This window comes from Apteryx rowi, unplaced genomic scaffold (assembly GCF_003343035.1).
Source record: "Apteryx rowi isolate R43461 unplaced genomic scaffold, aptRow1 scaffold_277, whole genome shotgun sequence".
Classification (NCBI taxonomy): domain Eukaryota; kingdom Metazoa; phylum Chordata; class Aves; order Apterygiformes; family Apterygidae; genus Apteryx; species Apteryx rowi.
In genome coordinates this window covers 444,077-465,193 of record NW_020449163.1, presented here as the reverse complement: position 1 = coordinate 465,193, position 21,117 = coordinate 444,077, and the positions used below count along the sequence as shown (strand labels likewise).

The 21,117-nt window shown below is 36.3% G+C and overlaps 1 protein-coding gene across 2 annotated transcripts in view; it reads right to left on the bottom strand.

Annotated features, from left to right (window-relative positions):
- TBC1D5 (TBC1 domain family member 5) overlaps positions 1 to 21,117 on the bottom strand; it is a 309,786-nt gene that overhangs the window by 206,873 nt on the left and 81,796 nt on the right. The window lies entirely within an intron of this gene.

Sequence of the window (21,117 nt, the reverse complement as noted above, 5' to 3'; positions counted from 1 at the left end):
GAGCGAAAAATGCTTAAAACCTTTCACTATTTTCCAGGCATAGCCTCACATTAGATGTCTAATAGCAGCACAATGGTGTTTCTATTCAAATGTTTTAATACTTGAAGTCCTAAAGAACTGTTAGAGTGCCTCCAGCTATCACACTGCAAGTAAAAATGCAAGGGTGCTTTTAAGGGACTGGGGTTTGGGGCAGGAGCATCTTTCTTTTTCTAACTTGCCCAGCTCAGCCTCTAGTCTGATCCCAGGGGATCTTTGGGGATGATAAAGGTGATGGAGCAAAGCTGAGCTGAGACCTGCCATCATCACCCTTCTGGACAGGGGCCCCTTCACCCTAGAACAACTTCCTCTCTTAAACACTTGTTTTTCAGGAACCATAAGCCAAGTATAAGACTACAGGCAGAGGGATGCAAACACACACAAAAAGGAAAGAATGAGACAATATTGACTGGTATGATGGATGATTTAGGTTTTATCAAGATTTACATTAACTTTCTAGAGAGGCAAAGTTAAGGAAGCATTTGAAGAAACATAATCAGCTAGCTGGTGACCAAAGATTTTCCAAAAAGGAAAGGCAAAATGGGAGAAAGCATGCAGATAAAACCCCAGCAACTAGGTGATATGGGATTATCACCACAGGCTGACTAGAATCCAAACCAAGATCTCATGAGTGAACAAGATCTATGTTAGAAGTACATGTGAGGAGTCTCGAAGGCTAGAATTTGCTGCAATGAGTAAGTGGATGCCAGTAGAAGGATGAAAAGCAGATGGTGTTACGGTCAGAGCTGTAAGAAAGAAAAATGACCTTTTCAGTGCATTAACATCGTACAAGGGTATATTTGTCAAGACTACATTCTGGCCATAACATAATTTATTAACAGCTTGAAAGAGATATAGGTAACTTGCAACATAAAAGAACTATGCCAGCAAAATAGGTTTGATTTGACCAATGACTGCCATGTCAGTTTTACGTATCACTTACTACAAATGCTTAGTTTACAAGTATTATTAACTTTCTAACTCCAGGAAAATTATATTTAAAAATAAAAACATTAAGACAAACACACAGAGGTAGATACCAACACGTTAAGGACTGTTGTATTATCAGTTCAGAAATCACTTAAAATAATCATGCTTTGCTTTCATTCTTACAGGGCATGGCACTGACCATATGCTTTATACCTTCAGTTGGCTGTTAATAAATTAAAGGGGATCAGGATTCTTGAGACTTCTCGAGTTTTATATACTATTCCTCTGTTTCATTGTCCTACTAAGTTATGAGAAATACATAGGAAATGAAAAATGGGCTACTTGGGCCACCATTAGGAACTTCTTTCAAACCAATACATTCAGAGCATTTTGGAAAGGATGGTCTCTCCGCTGTATTCCCTGAGTCTTTGGTCCTTTACTTGTCCTGGACCAGCATTTGTGAGGTGCTGAAGTGGTCTCACCTCTCTCTCTCACTGCTTTTTAGCTAGAACAGACCGTCTGAGGCTCTTGGGAACAAGCAGCCAGGAACTGAGGGCAGGTAAGACTGCCCGCTTTGGCAGCAGTGCAAGTTCATGTGAAATTATTATAATCATGTAACCATGGCCCTTAGATGAAACATACAAGTAAAACACAGAATGGCCTTGAACGACTCTTTGTACTAACTCAAAACAGATGCATTACGAATGCACGTACACTTCATATGTTTCCTATGTAATTTATCAACCATAATCACGCAAAATGCGTGAATGGAAACTTGGAGAAAAACACTTATAGACTTGTTAGCCACTTAAACTACATTTCAATTTTTACCTGCACATCTTATGGCTACGTAATATAGAGACTTGTTTTTGACTACCTCATATTTTAAGTAAATTAATGAAAAACTTAACTGAASAATACGTGTATCAAAAAAAATGGACAGTGAGATGTTTATAGTTTTTTCCGGCTGGACTTTTAGTTGCTGCTCTGGTTGTCTGCTATATCCTTCGCAATTACCTTTCTATTGACCTTTTGATTTCATCTTCACAAAACTTAAAAGCTTCTTTGGAACTGTGCTGCCAGAGTTTTAACTTTTTACTGTTATGGACCTTCAGACATTTCTACATGATCTGAACAAGGCAAAACCCCGAGTGCCTTTCAGATTGAGAATCAAGTTCAAAATCATCTAAGTAGCCTTTGCAGTTCTAACAGCCACCACATAGTTAAGACTTTATATGTTTCAGACTCTTATGTTAGTTATATATCAATAGCACGCTGTGAAAATAGCTCTAGTAAGGTTGTTCTTTTATATGGATATGTCCCAGATCCACCTCCTTTCTTTTTTTTTTTTTTTAAATACTTCCCAAATACCATGCCTTTACAACATGTAAGAGGCATAATTTACTTCAGAGACTGTTAAGAGTAGTTTTAAACAGCTGAAGAGATTTACTTTTGATACTCACACAGTTGATTTACTTGTTGACTTGTGTTTGTCTATTGATACATTTGATTAGTGTTGTTTAAAAAAATAACTATTAGTTTTATCACCCCTTAGTCCAAGCAATTTTCTTTGTAGTCTTATACTTAAGCTCTTTTCAGCTTTTCTAACAAACAGCAAAGAAAACTATTAAACAACTATGACTACTCTTGGGATCTTACTCTGAGAAAGATTAATTCTTTACAGGTTTCTGGTTGATTTGTAATGGCCTATAACATACTGTTCGTATTAAATAAGATGTAATTTAACAACATTGTCCATGAGAAACAATAAAAGTGTTATAAAAATCTTCTGAAAATTCAATTATTAGATCATAAGACTCGATACTGGCCATCTAGTTAAATCCTAGCATCTCAGTCAAAGCTAAAAGTGGCTCTGCTATCTACTTATAATTTTCTTTTTTTCCCCTCAAAAGATGAAGGGCTGAGAGAACTAAAGACCAGGTGCCCCTCCCAGCACTGGGAGTTCTACTATTCTTTAATACACATGAAAAAATAATTAATTCTGCATATGAAACATTAATCTAGTTTAGGGGAATGAAAAGAGACACTAATCCACCCTCAAGCCCAAGGAAAAGACAGGCATATAAACGCCTTGCTTGGCTACTCTCCTTGAGCATCAGAGCAGCAGGAGCTCCACGCGCAGTAGGGGATGGACGAGGTCTTTCATCTGTTCCAGGACTTCCTGACACACGGCCCTTGTGCTGGCCTCAAAAGCTCTGTAACACCTCCCCAATGTCAGCATCACAAGTCAGCTCCTCACGCACCCAGGTCTTGAATGAATCCAGTCTATTTCTGAGCAATAGCACAGGCAGCTAGTCCATACGTCACCAAAACCACCTGAAAAAACGCCCCTGCTCTGAAACCACCAGAATCTCTGGTTCCTCCCCTGCCACCTCCCAGAACGCAGTGTGTTTTCACCCAGTGCAACAACTGCCCTTGTGGAACCGCATGGATGAAATTTAGCAGCGACCCCAGTTCACAACAAGCTCGCCCACACACTGATAACTGATAGATAACAGATCTACAACAGCTACCAGAAAGGCAATGTTTCCTGTTAAATCATTTCCCTATCTGTGACATTTCAGTCCAGGTTCTCAATGGAGACCATCAAAAATCATTCAAAGGACAAGCTTATAGACTCAAATACAGAACTCTACTGGATATTAAAATGACTCTATGGAAATACTGGTTTCTAACATGTACTCTTCTTCCCATGAACTCCTCCATATTCCATAGGTGAATAAATTATCTACCTCTCCTTCCATTAGGAAAAACCCATGTTACTAACATCCTCTTTCTGCTCAGCAGGGACCAATGATCTGTTTCTTAGATGGTCTGATTAACATATCTATTTAAATGCAGAGATCATTTTTTGTTCTCAATGAGAATTTAGCTTTGAAGTTTGCTGCTTTTGTTTCAGACCTGAACAGGTCTGTGTGCTTGAGAGTTTGGCCATTTTTTGCCTTCTATATTCATTGGTCTAATACATGGTATTACTTCTACCTCTTCTTGCCCTGTGATAGTCTTCCTCACACTGTCATGCCTTCATCAACATTACCATTCTTCCTGTATACAAACCTTTATGTTTGGAATGCAAAAAATAAAAGTAAAACATTAAAAATGAAAACCAGGTCTTCACCAGACTATCAGTGACAACAGTCTCAATGTAGCCATACTTCATTTTTATTTACTATGTGTAAGTTGTATCGTACTAGCCAGAAATACAAGACAAAATTAAAAGTCAAAGTTGCATATGCTCCTATCATTAAATGAAGTGCCAGCGAAGTACCAGCGAGTCTGGGCTACAGCTGGGCAAAACATAGCAAAACCATTTATTACACAAACATAAGACGACATCATTATAACAAAAATGTATGAAAAAGAAGTCTCACGTAATAGAAACTGATTATAATAAATGTTCAATCAGAAGCTGAAAAGTTCAAAATAAAAATAAACTTCATACAGAGTTCTATCAGCAGTAAGACTATTCGCTACCACAGCTAGAGCAATTTGCAAGACTACCCTAACCTCAAAAATTTTTATAAATTTAAAATCAGTATTTCATAAATAAAACATAGCACAGTCTGAACATGAATATTGTACCTTATTTCGAGTCATCAGACACACTCATTTACTTAACTCTTCACTTATAACAGGTATTGAAAATGAATAATCAATATTCAAAGCAGTTTATAGATAACAAGCATTGTTTCAAAAATAGTTACTAAATTATTTTAATTAAAAAAGCTTTAAAAACACAACATATAAATATTTCCCTTAATCATCAGTGTTAATATAGACCTTTTAAAATGATTTATTCAAACTATGAGCATAAAAGATATAAAATCAATGTTTAATACATGAAGTGTATTCCTATTGTTTGGGTAATACTACAAAATATGATCAGTCTCACAACGGATATTTAGAAAGTGTAACTGAAGAGTTAGAATTAGGCAATTCTGACCTTTTACAATGCCCATAAAGGCAGAAGGGTTCCCCCCTCTTCCCTCTCCCTAATGGTGAAATGAAATGAGAGGAATTGTAAGCATGAAGAGGTATGTAAGACCAAGGTAGAAGAATTGCACAAATTCCAACACACACACATCAAAACCAACTTCCTGTGCATCTTGATACCACTCTGATGGAAAATAAGTTTGGGAAAGATATACTGTCAAGACTGTAGGATTATTTGAACAAACTTTAAAGTATATTCTTAAATACTTGCCCCACTCTTGCTCTCTGACATCCTCTTATGCTCCAAACAATCAAGTAAAAAAGCAAAATACTGTTATCTTTATGCTTCAAGAAATGAAAAAAAAAGAACCCACTATCTTAAGGAAAAAACTGAACAATATTCTTTACTCTTGGGTGGGCTAAGAATGATAATCAGTATGTGTCAGTCCAGCAAAGCTACTGGAATATGACATTTCTGAAAACTTCTGAAGTGTACTGAAGTATTTAAATAATACTTTGCATCCATTCTATTAGACTGTATCATCCACCTTCTCCAAATTATCTTTGGGCCTTTATTTCATGTCATATAGCAAAGTTTACCGTTTTAATTACTTAAATTGATGACAAGTAGAGGAAATACTTGTTTAGCTAAGTGATAAATTAGCTGCCCTGTGAAGTCAAATTGATTAAAATGACCTGACTAAAAACAAGTGTCTGATGTGGTAATGGTCTTATGCATGTTTTGTTAAGTTTGACAGCATCATGTTATGAGGGTTCACAATTCTGCCCCTTATTTGCAGTTTATGAAGTAATCAAGCATGTTAGCACAGAGAAGTGAGGATTCTCCAGAATGCAAAAACAGTCTAAAGTAGATCCTGATTAAGTATTAGGAGAAGGAACATGGCATTGTGTTTAAAGGAATGAAGTACAGACTTGCAGAGGATCTAGAAACAGTTCCAAACTCGGGTTTCTTTCTTTGGCCAAATCTCCTAGGCCTTAGAAAATTCCTCCTAAATTACAAAAAAAAGTCACCCTTTCTTTGAACGGAGGGCTGAGTAGGAGACAGTGCTGAGTGCTGCGCATGAACTTCTGGAGAACAGGACCATTTAATATGTTTCAAGTTGGATACTTAATTAGTAAGGCAGTCATTAATAGGCATTTTTGAAATTTTTGTTCCAACCCTTGTTATTCCATAGCAAACAATAAAAAAGTGAAGTGATTTTTTACACAGGTGAAATGGACCAACTCTCTCATACTGCAAAGCTTTTCTGCTTCCCTTCACTTGATCCTGTCTCTTACAGACTATACCACCTGTTACTGCCACCACCTCCATTTAAATATAGAAGATGCTAGCTCAAGGGCATCATGTGCAGAAAGGATTAAACCTCTCTAGGCTTAAAGCCAGCAGGGATGCTACTGAGCCAACTCCACAGATCATTATTGCTACCACCGATTGAAGAAACATGTTTTAGGAACATGTACCAGCTCTGAAGAAAAGTGCACAATTTGACAAACTTCAGATAGCATAAAGCAAGTCTGTTTTCTATTATAAAATTTATCAGATTATGTATCATTAAAATGGAATGATGGAAACATAACAATGGACAGACATGGTAAAGCCAATTAACATTACCACCAGCTGGGGTCCAGAACAAAACAAACAAGAACATGTCACTGATGGACAGGTTAACAGCCAGTGAGTCTGATGATCATGCAACACAATTAATTTTGTCCCATTTAATAACATTTCCTGCATTTTAACTTCTGTCTGTCTAATCTTTAATACAAAAACTTAGTTACATTGGACTTTAAATAAGTTAATTAAGTATTAATATCAATCATGTGAAAGTCTTAATATTTAATATTGTTAGATTGTATATCAAAGTGGTTTTATTATTTATTTACTCCAAACCTTTCCAGAATACTTCATGCGGCAACAGGGGGTCTGTATCTCACAAGATAAATGCATTTACAATGCCAAATAAATTATATATAAAAGCATTTGTCTTAATACATGTCATTCAATATTAAATATCACCCATTGGTACCACCCTGAAACCCTAATCCATTTCTACCAACTGCACATTTGTATTATTCAAATGTTGTCTATTAAATAGTTGTCTCAAGAGCCATAGTAAAGGAATATGTACCTAAGAACAATTATCATAGGAGCTTTAAAGCACTGTCTACAGATTTAACCCTACAACTTTCATGTCTTACCAGCACTTAAGCATGCAAAGTATAAATTCAGTGGTGAATTAAAATGTCAGGGACAAGAGACAACATAAATAGCCTGGAATCATGACAACATATTCTCTTGCTAATTCACATGATAGTTAAAAACTTTTTAATGCTTTAAGTAGAAAACAACCCCCAGCCAGCCAAAAAACCCAAACAAAAAGAACCTCCCAAAACCTATCATAAGAAAATACTTTACTATTAACTTTATACTGTTAATTTGGAAGATATAAAATCTTGAAGATATTTGTTACAAACAGGGAACAAGTTCATGTAGTTGATAGCCCATGGTTTCTTGAGGTTACATGATTCTTTAAGATACTCTAGGTTAACTAAAGAAGAAAAACTAGAAAAAAAGTAAATAAAGAAAAGAGAATAGAAATCCTTATGTAATATTGATCGCTATACTCAATAATCATAGCCCTTACTTGTTGACAGTAATTTCTAAGCTCTACCCCCCATTAATAAATAGTGGCATTTGACATTTATTGTGGAACATGGTTTCTCTTCTGCATTGAAAGAGGTGACACCAAAAGTATAGACAGCATCAACCATCTTAAATTCCCATTACTAGAATTAAGTGTTCAGTATGTTTGGTACTATATATCCGCAGCATAATCACTTAAAAAAAAATACAAATCAATGAATAGGAGACAATAAGCAAACAGTTTCAGTTTTGAAGTTAAAATTTCCTAAAATTAAAGTCAATATGAAACTATACACATTTTTAATGCAGGTTTATGTGACATTTCCACAATGAGGCTGTTATGAGGACACACCTTTGGTCTAATTTTGATTTCAAACAAGAAATACCACCAAAAGCAAAAAAGGTCTGTACACATAGAAGGATGTTTAATTACTGAAAAACATGCAGAATTGAAGTCAATGGATAAACAAAGGCCATATCCTACCACTAAACACTCTCCCACCCCCAGTATGTTGCTTTAGCAGCAGACGTGGAATTGTTATACTGCTGTAGCTTCATTGTGTTTCCTTTCAACCGGAAGCTCAAAGGGCCAAGCCACCTCCTGGAGAAGGCTGCACGGCGGCGTAGCAGGGTTTCCTGTCACTGGTCACAGTGCCATTCTGAGGGACAACACGGCAGCAATGGTAACTCTGCCACAGAGAAGGGGAACAGCGTCTTTGAAAAGAGGTTTGTTCACCTGGTGAGGAGTTTTATGCCAGAACTGATGACTAAATCCCACAAGCACATACAAATAATAGTATGGTGAATGAGGCCTGCAGCTATGGGCGACAGAATTATTTATAAAAGGATCCCTGGAGGGTAAAGACGAGTCGGTGGGCCAATCTTCTAACACAGTAGTGGGCTATTTTCTACAAATGGTAATATAAGGAATAAACAAGAGGAACTGACAGTCCTCACACATGATCAAAATTATAACTTCATTGACATAACAAACAAGATTTGATGAAATAAATCACATGACTGGAATGGTAATAAAGAAGAGTATTGTTTGCTCAAAAAGAATATACCAGATGAGAGCGAGAGTGCTGCCTTGTAAATAGAGGTTATCTACACTTACTCTGAAATCTGGAATAAATAAATAATAAATAAATCAGAATAAAAGATAACAAGAGAGAAGACTACAATACTTGTGAGGTTCAGCAGCTATTAAAGATCACCAAGCTTGTTCACCAGAGAAAGAGACTTTTAAGTAACAACAGCAAAAAGCCTAGAAGAATCACGCAAAGCTCAGAACTGGGTGGTAAGAGGGCTTTTAAGAATCCTGACATATGCTGGAAAAGGAATCTAGCTGGGCACGGGCTCTCCAAAAGTTGTTCGGATGTACTAGTGAATTTTTTTTTTTTTAATTTGTTTGTATTTTGTTTTAAAGCAAGAGGTAGAAAAAGCAAATAGACGGGTAACTGGTTTGGACTGAACTAGATTCTAAGCCACAGGTAGAAATTAACTGAAAAAAGATGAAAAGCAGTTCAAATGAAAGTGATCTTAGTATGATACAGATCATGAATCTTAGGAAATGAAGGAGGGGAAAAACCATGATAATAAAAGCAACACTATTTCAATACAGCAAACTTCAATAAATTCACAGAAATTTTACATCAGGAAAAAAAAAACAAGGGCAAAAAGGAATTCAGGTACGTTGGCCAGCTCTTTAGGGAGGCTTATTAAATGGAGGCTATGCCACCCAATGCAGGATAGAAAGGACAGAAAATGACATGCATTTAGCTAAATCACAAACTCTTTGGGTGACCCAAAGTTTAAGGAGGAAGAACTCTGAAATTGAAAACTAGGTCAAATTATCCGGGTTGAACAGATATGAGCACAAAGTTATAGAGTAAAGCCAGAAAGGCAAAGCACAATAAGATGCAATTAAGAAGTAACATAAGGAACAAGAAGAGATTGGTTTTTATTCTTCATAAATATACAGATATGCACACACTGGTAGGAAGAAGAAAATGATGAAACAATTTGATCTGCTATTTAGAGGAGAGGGAGAGTTATCAAAGATGACAAGACAGCTGAAGTGTTTTCTTCTTTACTCTTAAGAGATTCAATTGCAAATCAGATGGGAAACACATGTAGCGCCATCTAAACAATACTTGGGCTGGCTCAGAGAAAGAACAGATTAGAGAGTTAGGTAAATTGGTCATTTTCAAATCGTCAGATAAAATTCAGTTTAAGGTAATTTCATACACTAGTTCTGACTTGGTTTTGGCTAGCATAATTTGATACTGTTCTCAAAGCAGGTAGTCCCATCCTCCTCCTCCTTCTGACAGACTGCTCTAACCCCTGTGCCACTTCCCCACTATTGGCATAAGCATCAGGTCAGGCTGCTGATCTGGGTTGAAGCTGTCCTGCCAAAAGAGTCAATTTTAACCAAGAGCAATTAAGGCCCTTGGTCAGAATGCTGAATTACAAAAATACAAGATGAGGAGCAACTGGTTAGGAAGCAGTTGTGATGGAAAGGATATGGGGAAGTGGATCATAATCTGAAAGTGAGTCAACAATATCATATTACTTCAAAATGGGCAAAACACTTTGATAAAAACGAGTTAGAGCTTCATCTGCAGACACATGAAGTGAATCTCCTCCCATCATCTGATGCTGCTGAGGCCTGAGCTGGAGTAGTGTATCCATTTTAGACATAGCACAGGCAGGAAGATAACCAGCTGCTGCAGTCCAGAGTAGAGCAACAAGACTGATCAGGAGTCTAGAAAATATAACCTATGACAAGAGATTGAAAAAACAGGAGGTTTTTTTGTTTGTTTCTTTTTTTACTTTAGTGAAAGGAAGACTGGAGAGAAGGAGAAGAAAAAGGTGATCAGATTTCAAATCCTTGCATCATTTAACTATGAAGCTAATCCCTTTTCTTACAGCAATTTAGAAGTGCTGAAAGCCCCTCGTCATACTAAAATGATTCATACAAATTAGAAACCCATTGAAAATAAAAGAAATCCAATGTTTATTTTATTTTAGAATATATTTTATCTACCTGGTTACAAAACAATTCAACAGAATTTAAATTAAACATCATCCTTCCAAAGATAGTTAAGAGATTAAAATAGTTTACCACTGTTTATGGTATGGAAATGACTGCTTTTAAGTATTTAAGAGTTTTACTTTCAGGAACACACAGGCACCATGCTATGCTACACACTTTATGTTTTAGTAATACATATGTAACTCAAAGGGCCAAAGAATGTCAAGACTGAAAGAAATCATTAAAATAGTGAACCGGAAAAAATGGCAGCTTAGCCTGCAGCCTTACCCAAACTGATAGTAACCAGCTTAGACACTAAAAGTGTATTCAATGAAGGAAGTTTCTAGGATATCACAGTTTTAAAGTAGTAAGCAATTAATCTAGGATTCGGCTTTTATTCTTTTCACTATTTTTAGAAACCAGTTTCCTACAGGAGTTGACAGAACTTTTATAGAAACACCTGTGTGTTCATGCCTGCACAGAGTCGTTTACATCAAATATTTGTTCTAGTTTTTTGGATGCTGGATATGCAGATGCTAAAGAAGCATGGACTCATGCTGAGGTACAAAGACAGTTGGTGTAAGTCCCATTTGCTAAGAAAAAGGGCACAATTTCGTAGCCATTTTCAAAGCAGCAGAGAGAGACAGGGTTAGTATGAGTGTTAGAATTTGTTGCTTAACTTACAGTGATGTTTCTACATAATGTAAAAAACACACCCCATGTTCACCCATGTCAGCCAATCTTTATGACTGGGCACAGCTGCAGAGGAAAACTGGGTGCAAGAGGAAAGCACAGACAAGGTGCAGCTGTAACGCAAGGAATGCGGATTGCAAGGCTTTCCAGTCACTTCCACTGTCAAAGGGAGTGGTGGCTTACTTGAGTATGTCTAAAAGCCGCACTCAGAGAAAAAGCCAGGGCACCTCAGAGGGCTAGCCCCTGAGAAAGCTGTACTGAGGCTTCCCATGACTGCTCTCTCTCACACTCAGACGCTCACTGTCTCAAGACATACTCTATACCAGGCACAGCACTGATGTCAGCCAGCATGTACCGCCTGCTTACATTTTGTAGAACGCTTATTCATACCTCGGATGCACTGAGTATACTGTAGTATATTACAGTAGTTAACTGCAAGAAAACATTCTATACCAACATATCACTACTGCTATGAGTAAAGTTTTACACTTGCTTTTTAAGTATGAATGTACCACTGTATTGCATGCTACTTAAAAGATGCCAAGGCAGGTTCTTCCTTCTGCAGAGGGGGAACTTTGCTGCTCAGCACATCCTGCTGCATTCCTTTTGCTGTTTTGTTTCTAGGGTTCAGGACCTTTCTTTCGTTTCAGGAACTATTAGCACTAATACCTGCTGAGGGTAGTAATATTACAAATGTGAAAAAAATTACAGTGCAGTACCTTTCCTTCTTTAAAAATGTGGTCTCCAAATACAGCGCATCAGTTACAACTTATTTTCCTATCCCTTCCCACTCATATTTTCCATTCAAATTTTTGAGCAGCTGGATGGAATGTTGAAACTGTCACGGGAACAAGGAATCTTGCTGAAGCCTTCACAGACGGAAACACTAGGCAGGCAAGGCCACTGTACCATCATGACTTCTATAATGCACTGTTACTTAGAGGCATTTATTCCCCCTAAAATATCATTTGGGCAGTCCCTGTTCCTTGCCAGAGTGTCTAGCCCACAGGCACAGAAGTCACCAGTACAAGCAGCATGGTACTTCAGACGGACACCGGCAGAACCACCGCAAAACCTGGAACAGTTGCAGCAATACAGGTCTCAAACAACCAAGAAAAGAGAAATCTAAGTCTGGCTATAAAGAGAAATATTCAATTCTACAAAACTGTAGAAATCTAACCTAAAATTTACAGTAACAATAAGAATCTATAAGATAGATTAATTCAGAAATAAGGAGATAGCAGACACTGTTTAAAGGAGGAAGTATAAATATAAATTAGTTGCAATTTATTAGTCAAAGGGGCTTTTTGGTTGGGCAATAAATTTGCCTTACCAGAAAGAGCTGTCACCAACCAATTCTATCATCTTTACTGTAAGTACTGGGTTTACTTTGCCTTAGAAGTGGGTCAGCATACAGCATGCAGTAAGAAGCAAAAGCCTTATTTTGCATGACATTCTTTGACAATACGCAAGTGGCAAGGCAAGGTCTTAGACAAGTCCACAAGTAGCAGGGCTAGGGGATTCGTTACCCTGAGAATTACAGATGCTCTTCTGCTCTGGGGAATCATAGCAAAACAACAGGTAGAATTCTCAAAAGCGTCTTGGTTTTTAATAGGTAATAAAATAGATTGATGGCTCGTAAATACATTAGGCTTATTTGAGAGCTCTCTCTAATTCACCAACCACTATGACATGACTGAATGTCCCACTGTTGTCTGAATACCAAGTAATTTATATGTAACAAACAAAATGGAAATGGGATTCCCACATAACAGTAAATGGCTTTGAAGAAGTGTCCTGGAACAACAGCTGGCATTATACTTTACAGAAAGCTTGTACACACCTTTGTGGCTAAGCTTTTAAGCCAATTTTATTAAAAAAATATAACAGATGTAAACAAGATATGGTTAGACACCTCCTTCCTCCTTGATTAATTTTTTCCTTTTTTTTTTCTTTTTTTTTTTTTTAAGAAAGCCTTTGCAGGCAATTTTCTCATCTGTGTATTATACCGACCAGTAAGATTTTTAAAAAATATTTAACGTACAAATCAGGATAGCACTAACACTAACAATCCTTCTGGACAAAACAGTTGTTTTCATGTATCTCCTTCCAACTCTTTCCTTTTTTTTTTTTTTAATCCTTCTGATCAATTTTCCTATTCTCTCTCTCTCTCCAAACATAAGAAAAGTTGTCAATTTGAAAAAAAGGTAGCTTCTATATTTTCTTCTGCCCCAGACTCTGTATGATCTCAAACTGGTCATATGCAAAGCCTAGGAAACTTTTCTTTTTGCTATGTTACTGCATTTCTGTCAACAATTCAGATAGAAAAGTGATCTAACAGGGGTCAGGCTACAAACCCCTTAGAGCATTAAGAAGAATGAAATCAGAATTTTGAACTGGATCCAGAAGTAAATGGAAAGATGCCCAAGCATATAGAATATAGGTATGATCTGCTCTCCCTTGTCTTTTTTATGTAATAGTAAAAAAAGTGCATCTTGGGGTAACTGAAATGAGTAGTTACTTTTGAAAATTTGGTCTATCGTGTATTATTTATCTTTCTTTTTCTCCTAAAGGGAAAACATAACATGGCAATAGCAGGTGCTCTTAGCTTCTTGATGAAAAAGGAGGGAAAAGCTGAGCCAGGGGACAGATCTTCCTTCAAAGAAGAGGTGACGGATAGAGATTCTCCCTGAGATAACTATTCTCTGTCAAATGAATATTGCAATTCCACCTGTTGCCAGGAAGGCTTGAAGTTTAGGGACTTCTCAGGCAGGCACCAGATCCTCTGCCTACTCCTCCAATTACTGTGCTTGGGAAGTTCTTCTTAGCTGTGGAAGCGCTAGGGAACTCCTTTTCTGTTTCAGCAGAGGAGGAGGAGGAGGAATAGAGGGAGGAGATGCTAGGCCTCCCTGCGTTACTCCTGCTCTACTGCCAAGGGTACAGGTGGTTAGAAACCGAACATCACTTAGAGCACAGGCAGAGTGAGGTCAAAGCCCTGGCTTACTCCACTCCTTCCCTTCATTGCTAAGTAAGGTGCATATTAAAAACTGCACTATGAGGATTTGACGCTGGAGAATAATACATGATTAGTCTTTCTACAAGCTGAGTGTAACTAAATCAAAAATACATAGATGGGTATTTTTCATGTAACTATTTCTGTAAAAAAATAAATCAGTTCTTTCCATCCAAACAACAATAACCAAGCCCTTATAAAAACCATGGTGGAAATGCACAGTGATAGGGTTCCCTTTTTTCTTCTCTGCAAGGGACTCTCTATAACTAAATTAGAAATCTACTAATAATTGTACCTCCAAACTCTATTTTTATGCCATGTTTACAAGGAAAGCACTGAACACATATACTATTCCCAACAATGAGAACAGATAACAAATGTTATTTGCCATTTTTAGCTTTGAGGTTTTGACAGTGTCTCCTGAGAAATGAGAGCTGAAACGTAGAAGACAACTGACATGGAATGATTTAGAAAGACAGAAAATCACTCCTTCACTATGTCGCTCCAACTCAGCTTTCTTTCTCAAAGAGGAGACTCCCCTCATCCATTCAAATAACAAAACAATCTGCTATTTTTAACTTAAGGATTTATTTCTAAAAAATGTTATCCCATATATATACACACAAAGTTAGTCTGACAGAAAGAATATTTCCTTGATTCCTTTAAATTGAAGATTGCCTCTGTATTTAGGGGAGCTCTTTGAGCACTGTCAGCAGAAATGGCAGATGAAGAAGGGGGTCTCACCTTCCAAGGGAATATATAATGCTTGGCTTTTAAAAGACAAAGCAGAGGACTAGAGAATATTTTAACTAAAACTGTTCGCTCTCTTTTTCTCAAAGTCACTAGGAATGATCATGAGAGAAGTGCAAGAAAAGAACAGAGGTTTTGGGTTTGTTTGGTTGCTTCCTTTATGATCCAGGTACCCAAACGCCTCAATTCAAGGATAATATAGTTTAGACTTTATTCATACCCTAATATTCAGCTGGTTAAACCTTCAAACCTATTTCCTACAAATGGCTATTTTCATGGCTATGAGACAAGAGTCAACACACTTCTGCTTCATTTTATCTATGGTCTTAAAGACATCATCTGAAATAACTGTATTGGTTTTCATTCCCATCAATAGTAGTTCTGCTACAAACTGATGAGTGAATACTTCTCAAAATTTAATATGGCAATTATTTAACGTAAGACCATTTTTCCTAATTAAAGGTACACATAGTCTGTCATACATAACCCCAGACTTGCACTCATATGTCACTTTTGTACAACTGAAAACCAATTTGTCATTTTGATTCTAGTTTATATTTAGAAAGTCCATCATGAAAGAGCTAGAACTCTCCCCTAACTTAGGTCCTCTGTATGCCATATGTATATGCAATCTATTCTGTCAATCAAAACAGCTCACAGTTCAGACTATGTATACACAAATAAATGTACTTTACCTAGAGGTCAAAATAATTTCCCTAAGAGTACAGTACTCTTGTTTTTAGCTACCTCCTACAACCATGAAGTACAAAAATTAACAAGTTGTAAAATAACAAACTGCATGCCATACATCGAGTTTCTTCAGTGTCATGCTAAGAATGTTATAATTATAGCCAAGAATACACTTCACTTTTAACTCAATTTTTAACACCTAAGAATCCTTTTGAAAATTCTACCTTATGAACCTTGGTGGCTCATACTGGTTTTAATACAAAATATGATTATGGGGAGCAAAGGCAAAAAATCAATTCTACTACTTTGAAATTACACGTGCAGGAATGAAGGATTTTAACTAAAACTGTGTGATTCTGAGTTTTTAAGATGGTGTCTACACCTTTTGTTCCTATTTCTATCTCAGCTTTTGCAACCACAGAACACAATCCTTGGGATCACCATGACAGTGGATAAATGAGGATTTCACTACCATTGTAAGTCTGAATTGTTTCTTAACAGGACTATGTACCAGGATAGTTCTGATTTGACAGAATTGTGAGACTTTGAAAATTGCACTTCCAACACATTAAGTTCAATAGGTAGGATTCCTGAAAAACATTTTAATGATGCTGCGAAAGAAAGTAGGTTGAAATGTGTATACACACACACACACATATATATGTATCACTATATTAGGTGCATGAAGAAAAATCTGCAACTTAATGCACTGAAGAGGCAGGAATACTTGTCTGCATAGGCAATCTATACACATGGCAGAAAAAGAAGATTGCCAAAATGTTGATGTTCCATTGTAGTGCTTATTTATTTCCCCTTTTTAAATGGACAGTAAATTTCTTCCTTTCATAGACATTGGACAATATTATGCATATGAGCATTTAAAGTTTAAAACAGCTCTGTAATTTATCATTCTTTCTTCAAATTCGGCTAAGAAAATGAACAATGATAGCTGAAATACAAAGTCACTGCACCCATTATCTACATGACAATCTAGTTAAAAGACTGTATAATAAAACTGTGTGGAAAATAGTTTGTGAACTTGTCCCGAAAGGCCTGTTCGAACTCTGGCTTCTCCTAAACGCCCATTGATTTTATTCGGCTAGAGGGCTAGTCCCAGCACTTTAATGAAAATGGAAGGGGAAGCTAGTCTAGAGTCATGGGAAGTTCTGACCTGGAGACTTTTCAATTTTGTTTGCTTATCTGATGCAAATGTGTAATTATTTTTATTATGTTTATTAAGTAATAACAGAATTTTAAAAATTGAGGAAATTTTCTACATTTTAGCATTATGTATCTTTCTGATAAGGATTTGGAGTGTAATTTAAATATAATACATGTTACTGTGAATTTTAGGTATTTATTATTAAGGGAGAGGTCTGCATTTTTCCACCTCATCTTTATCTCTGAAAAATACTTAATACATATCAACTGCTGTTTAATGACTTTTTGAAATATACAGTTAAAAAAATTCAAAGGGCCTTCACAAAGCATCACTGAGGAACACTAATTTTACGACCACAAAGTCCATAGCTGTGATATTCTAAACAATCCAACACATTTTCTGGAGCGTACACACGTACAATAAAACACAAAAGTAAAATCTTAGCCTCCTTCGCAGGAAAACAGAATTTCAGTTAGAAGTCTAAATGTCAGTCCTGAACTTATAAAATTATACAGAATGAGGAGGAAACGGGGCTGATAGTGCATATAAATATGACAGTGTATTAGGCTGCATTTAATTACCAGTTCAAACAACAACCTGATCTAACCTTTGACAAGTAAAATAAATGTTCTGAATAATTTAACCAAAGCAAACATTTGCTGTTAAATGTTGGCTAATTATAGTAAGAATTTTACAGAGAAGGGGGAAAAAAAACCCAAAGAGATGGTAATTTATACACTTCTACTGCAATTGCCACAGCTATTCCTTGAAGCCCTTGAATATTTTTCATGCAGGATATCTATTAGATATCAACTTTGGGAAAAAAAGTCTGTGTATATTTAAGAGAAGCATTATGTTAGAATAACTAGCCTTGATTTGCAAGCTTTGAAGAAATAGTCCAAGTAAGGAAAGTAAAGTATCATTATTTTCACGAATATCCACCTTTTCTAGTGATTATACAAAGGGTCTCAGTTTGTAATGGCATGTATTAAACTGGAAGATAACAAAGGTAGAAATGGTGATTAGTCTTTTCAAAAGCGTCAGTGCAAAAATCACAAGGACTCATACAGTGTAGAGGAATACTCTTCAGTTGTCTCCAACACACATCAAAAAACCCACAATAATAAGAGTAGAAAAGAAGTAACAGTAGAAAAGAAGCTGAAGACCTCAAAGAAGTATAAATATATGTCAAGGACAAATATTTAAAGTCCGCATGTTTCCAATATCAGAACATCAATAACTATGAAATTGAAACCATTAGAAAGAAGGTGTCTTTTTCCTGCAGCACATGTTCCTTCCAGTTTTAGGTGATTTTTAAAGAAGTGAATGCCTTTTGCTCTTGATGGGCCAATAGTTTCACTTATTTATGCGATGAATAGTTAGCAGCAGCATCAGCTATCTGCATGCACAATGACTATGGTTCAGAAAAATCAGAAGACCACGAAAATTTCATGGACAGGTAATATATGGTAAATGAAAGAAGCCTATAAATCTCTAATCTTGAACATATATTAATATTTGAAAGCTTTATATAATCTGCAAAGTACAAAGTGAAAACCATTAAAAATATTAAAACTGACTGTAAGTATGCTCCTCTCTTTTCCCAAAAGTAATTTGTGTGCAGATAACTTCTGGCCACAAGTTTCCAAGACAAACATATTATTTTTAAGTTACCTTTTATATTTTCATAAATATTTAAATTATCCCTGAAATTTTAATGTTTATAGAGACACAAATGTTAACATTCTTAGCCTCTTATAATGAAAAAGTATGAATTAAACTATTTCTTGCACAGTGTAAGAGAAACAGTTTTAAAAAGACATAATAAATTCACAAAAATTTTACTGTAGATTGTTTACATGGTAATGAGATAGGTGGATTCAAGAAATTGAAAGGGATTTTCTAGCTTACCGTGGGAACTGAATATTGGAAAATTGAGTTTGAAGGTCATTACTATTCTTGCTCCATAGCTCAGTACAAAGTCCTTAAGCAAACAAAGCAGTAAAGAATTTGACACGATCCATGCCCGACACTCTGGAGAAATTCAAGTACAGAATTAATTTTACACTGCATCTACTGCTTTATGCCAAATGGACAGTGAAATGCTCTGTTTTTTCTTATGCTGAGGCATCCATAAAAACGTACTCAGCTGTATTTGGATAGGACAGGGGGAAATCTTAGACAGTCATTGGTAAATGCAATGAATCAACTTTTACCAGCTATTATACTGTATGCAAAACTTAGGCATTTAAGCACAAAACTGGAATAGATCTTCTCTAAAGTTATGCTTTTTTTTATTCTGCACTTGAAACCTTATCAGGTTCAGTAAATTAAATTTATTACAGACCATAACTAATAGGAGATGCCTTTATAATTCTGTGAATTAAATGGTAATAGAAAAGAAATAAGATTTTAAAGAAATAAAAACAGCCACTCAGTTGTAAAATTGTATCTTCTCCAAGATATTTATATTTTACATAAACAATGAAATAAACAAAAAAACCACCCAGGTTGTGAGGCCTGGTGTGAAGACTGCTTCTGAATGGGGAGGTCACACTAAATGTTAGCCACTCACCAGCCCTAATTATACTTTGTGGTTAATCTTAGTTTTCTGAGCTGTTGTTTACTTTAAGGAGTGCAACATTAAAAATGAACAGCTAAACAAGAAATTAATACAATAGCTTATAGTTAAAACAAATATTGAGAAATCAGCTTTTAAATTATCAGATAAATTATAAGAAAGAATCATCACATTAAGGTAAATTCAAAATCGAAGCAAAACCATATGCGATGCCAGTATACTGAAAAACTCTCTGGGCCTTAGCTGCAAGGAACATTCACTGTCCCTGGATGCCATCTTGCCTATCAATCTGACAGAGCAGGCGGTATGCCCGCAAGAGTGATTATAACCAGGTAATTTAGTTGTGTAGGTACACATTCTTGAGTGTAAAGCAGCTATGAACTTTGCCCAGTGTGGTCCACCTGGTAGACAATATGCCCATTTGAGTCCAAAAGGTGCTTCCACTAGCCCGCAAAGGAAAAGAGGAATACCATGATGCTGAAAATTGGCCAAGCTTCTCCCTTTAGATCCATACTTTTGTGCAACAATTTACAGCAAAATCAGAATCAGCAACAAAATAAAATGTAGAATGGACAAGCTAACAGAAATCCTAACACAACCACTATTGCAGGATTCTTGTTAATGAACTATTCCAACATTTCACCCTGGTCAGTTAGCTGTTGTAAGTAACAATTAATTTAATCTGTATGGAAGTTTCCTGCATATTTTAGTTTGCACGTACTTGCAAGGTCTTCCTGAAGAGAACTGACTTTTGTGTAGAACATCTTTGTGATGTAGATTAGCCAGTGTAAGGGATCTAAACTGATAACAATGAATTCATTTTATATAGTAGGCTAGACTTAAATGACAAGTGAAAGTCCAGTACCAGCAGAGTTCAGTGATCAGCCACTGTTGTTTATATAATTTACTGGTTGAGTTTAGTATTTACAGCAATGGCTTGATAGTCTGTAGCTGCAGTGTACTGGAATGAGAGGAAGATAAAATATTTCTTGTGTTAATAGGAGAACTGATTTTTTTTTAGTTAAATGTAGACCCACATAAACTGCAAACAGAGTATTTACAACCAACAACTAAGAACATTGACACTGGTTTAAACTAAAATTAATTTATATCACTCAATTCCGGAAAAACATAATTTCAAGCCTTGATCTTATTAGGATACTTAATGTAATCTTATTAGAATGTGAGCTTCTATATATCAAAGTGTTTTATACATTGCAAATATATTTTAAAGAGCGCCAATAAACATTACTAAACAATTCACTGCTGATCTCCAAACCTAGTTTCACAGGGGCAGATTATTGGATCTGTAACTAATACAGCAAGAGTGGCAACGCCTTCACCCTGGCTACAGTCTTGCTGCCACACAGAACCCACTGTCAAATAAAAGTTATTCATGTTTCCAGGACTTACTTACATGGGACTTTCATCTCTCAACTGCCTGAGATTTAGCACAGAGCAGCGCCTTTTCCAAAAGTACAGAGTACCCACAGCTTCAGCTGAATCAAATGGGGATCGCAGTAGCTTAGAAGTTCACAAAATCAGGCCTAGTGCCGTGCACAAGGAAAACGCTGCCAGAAACGTCACTCCCAGAACCCATGCGTGC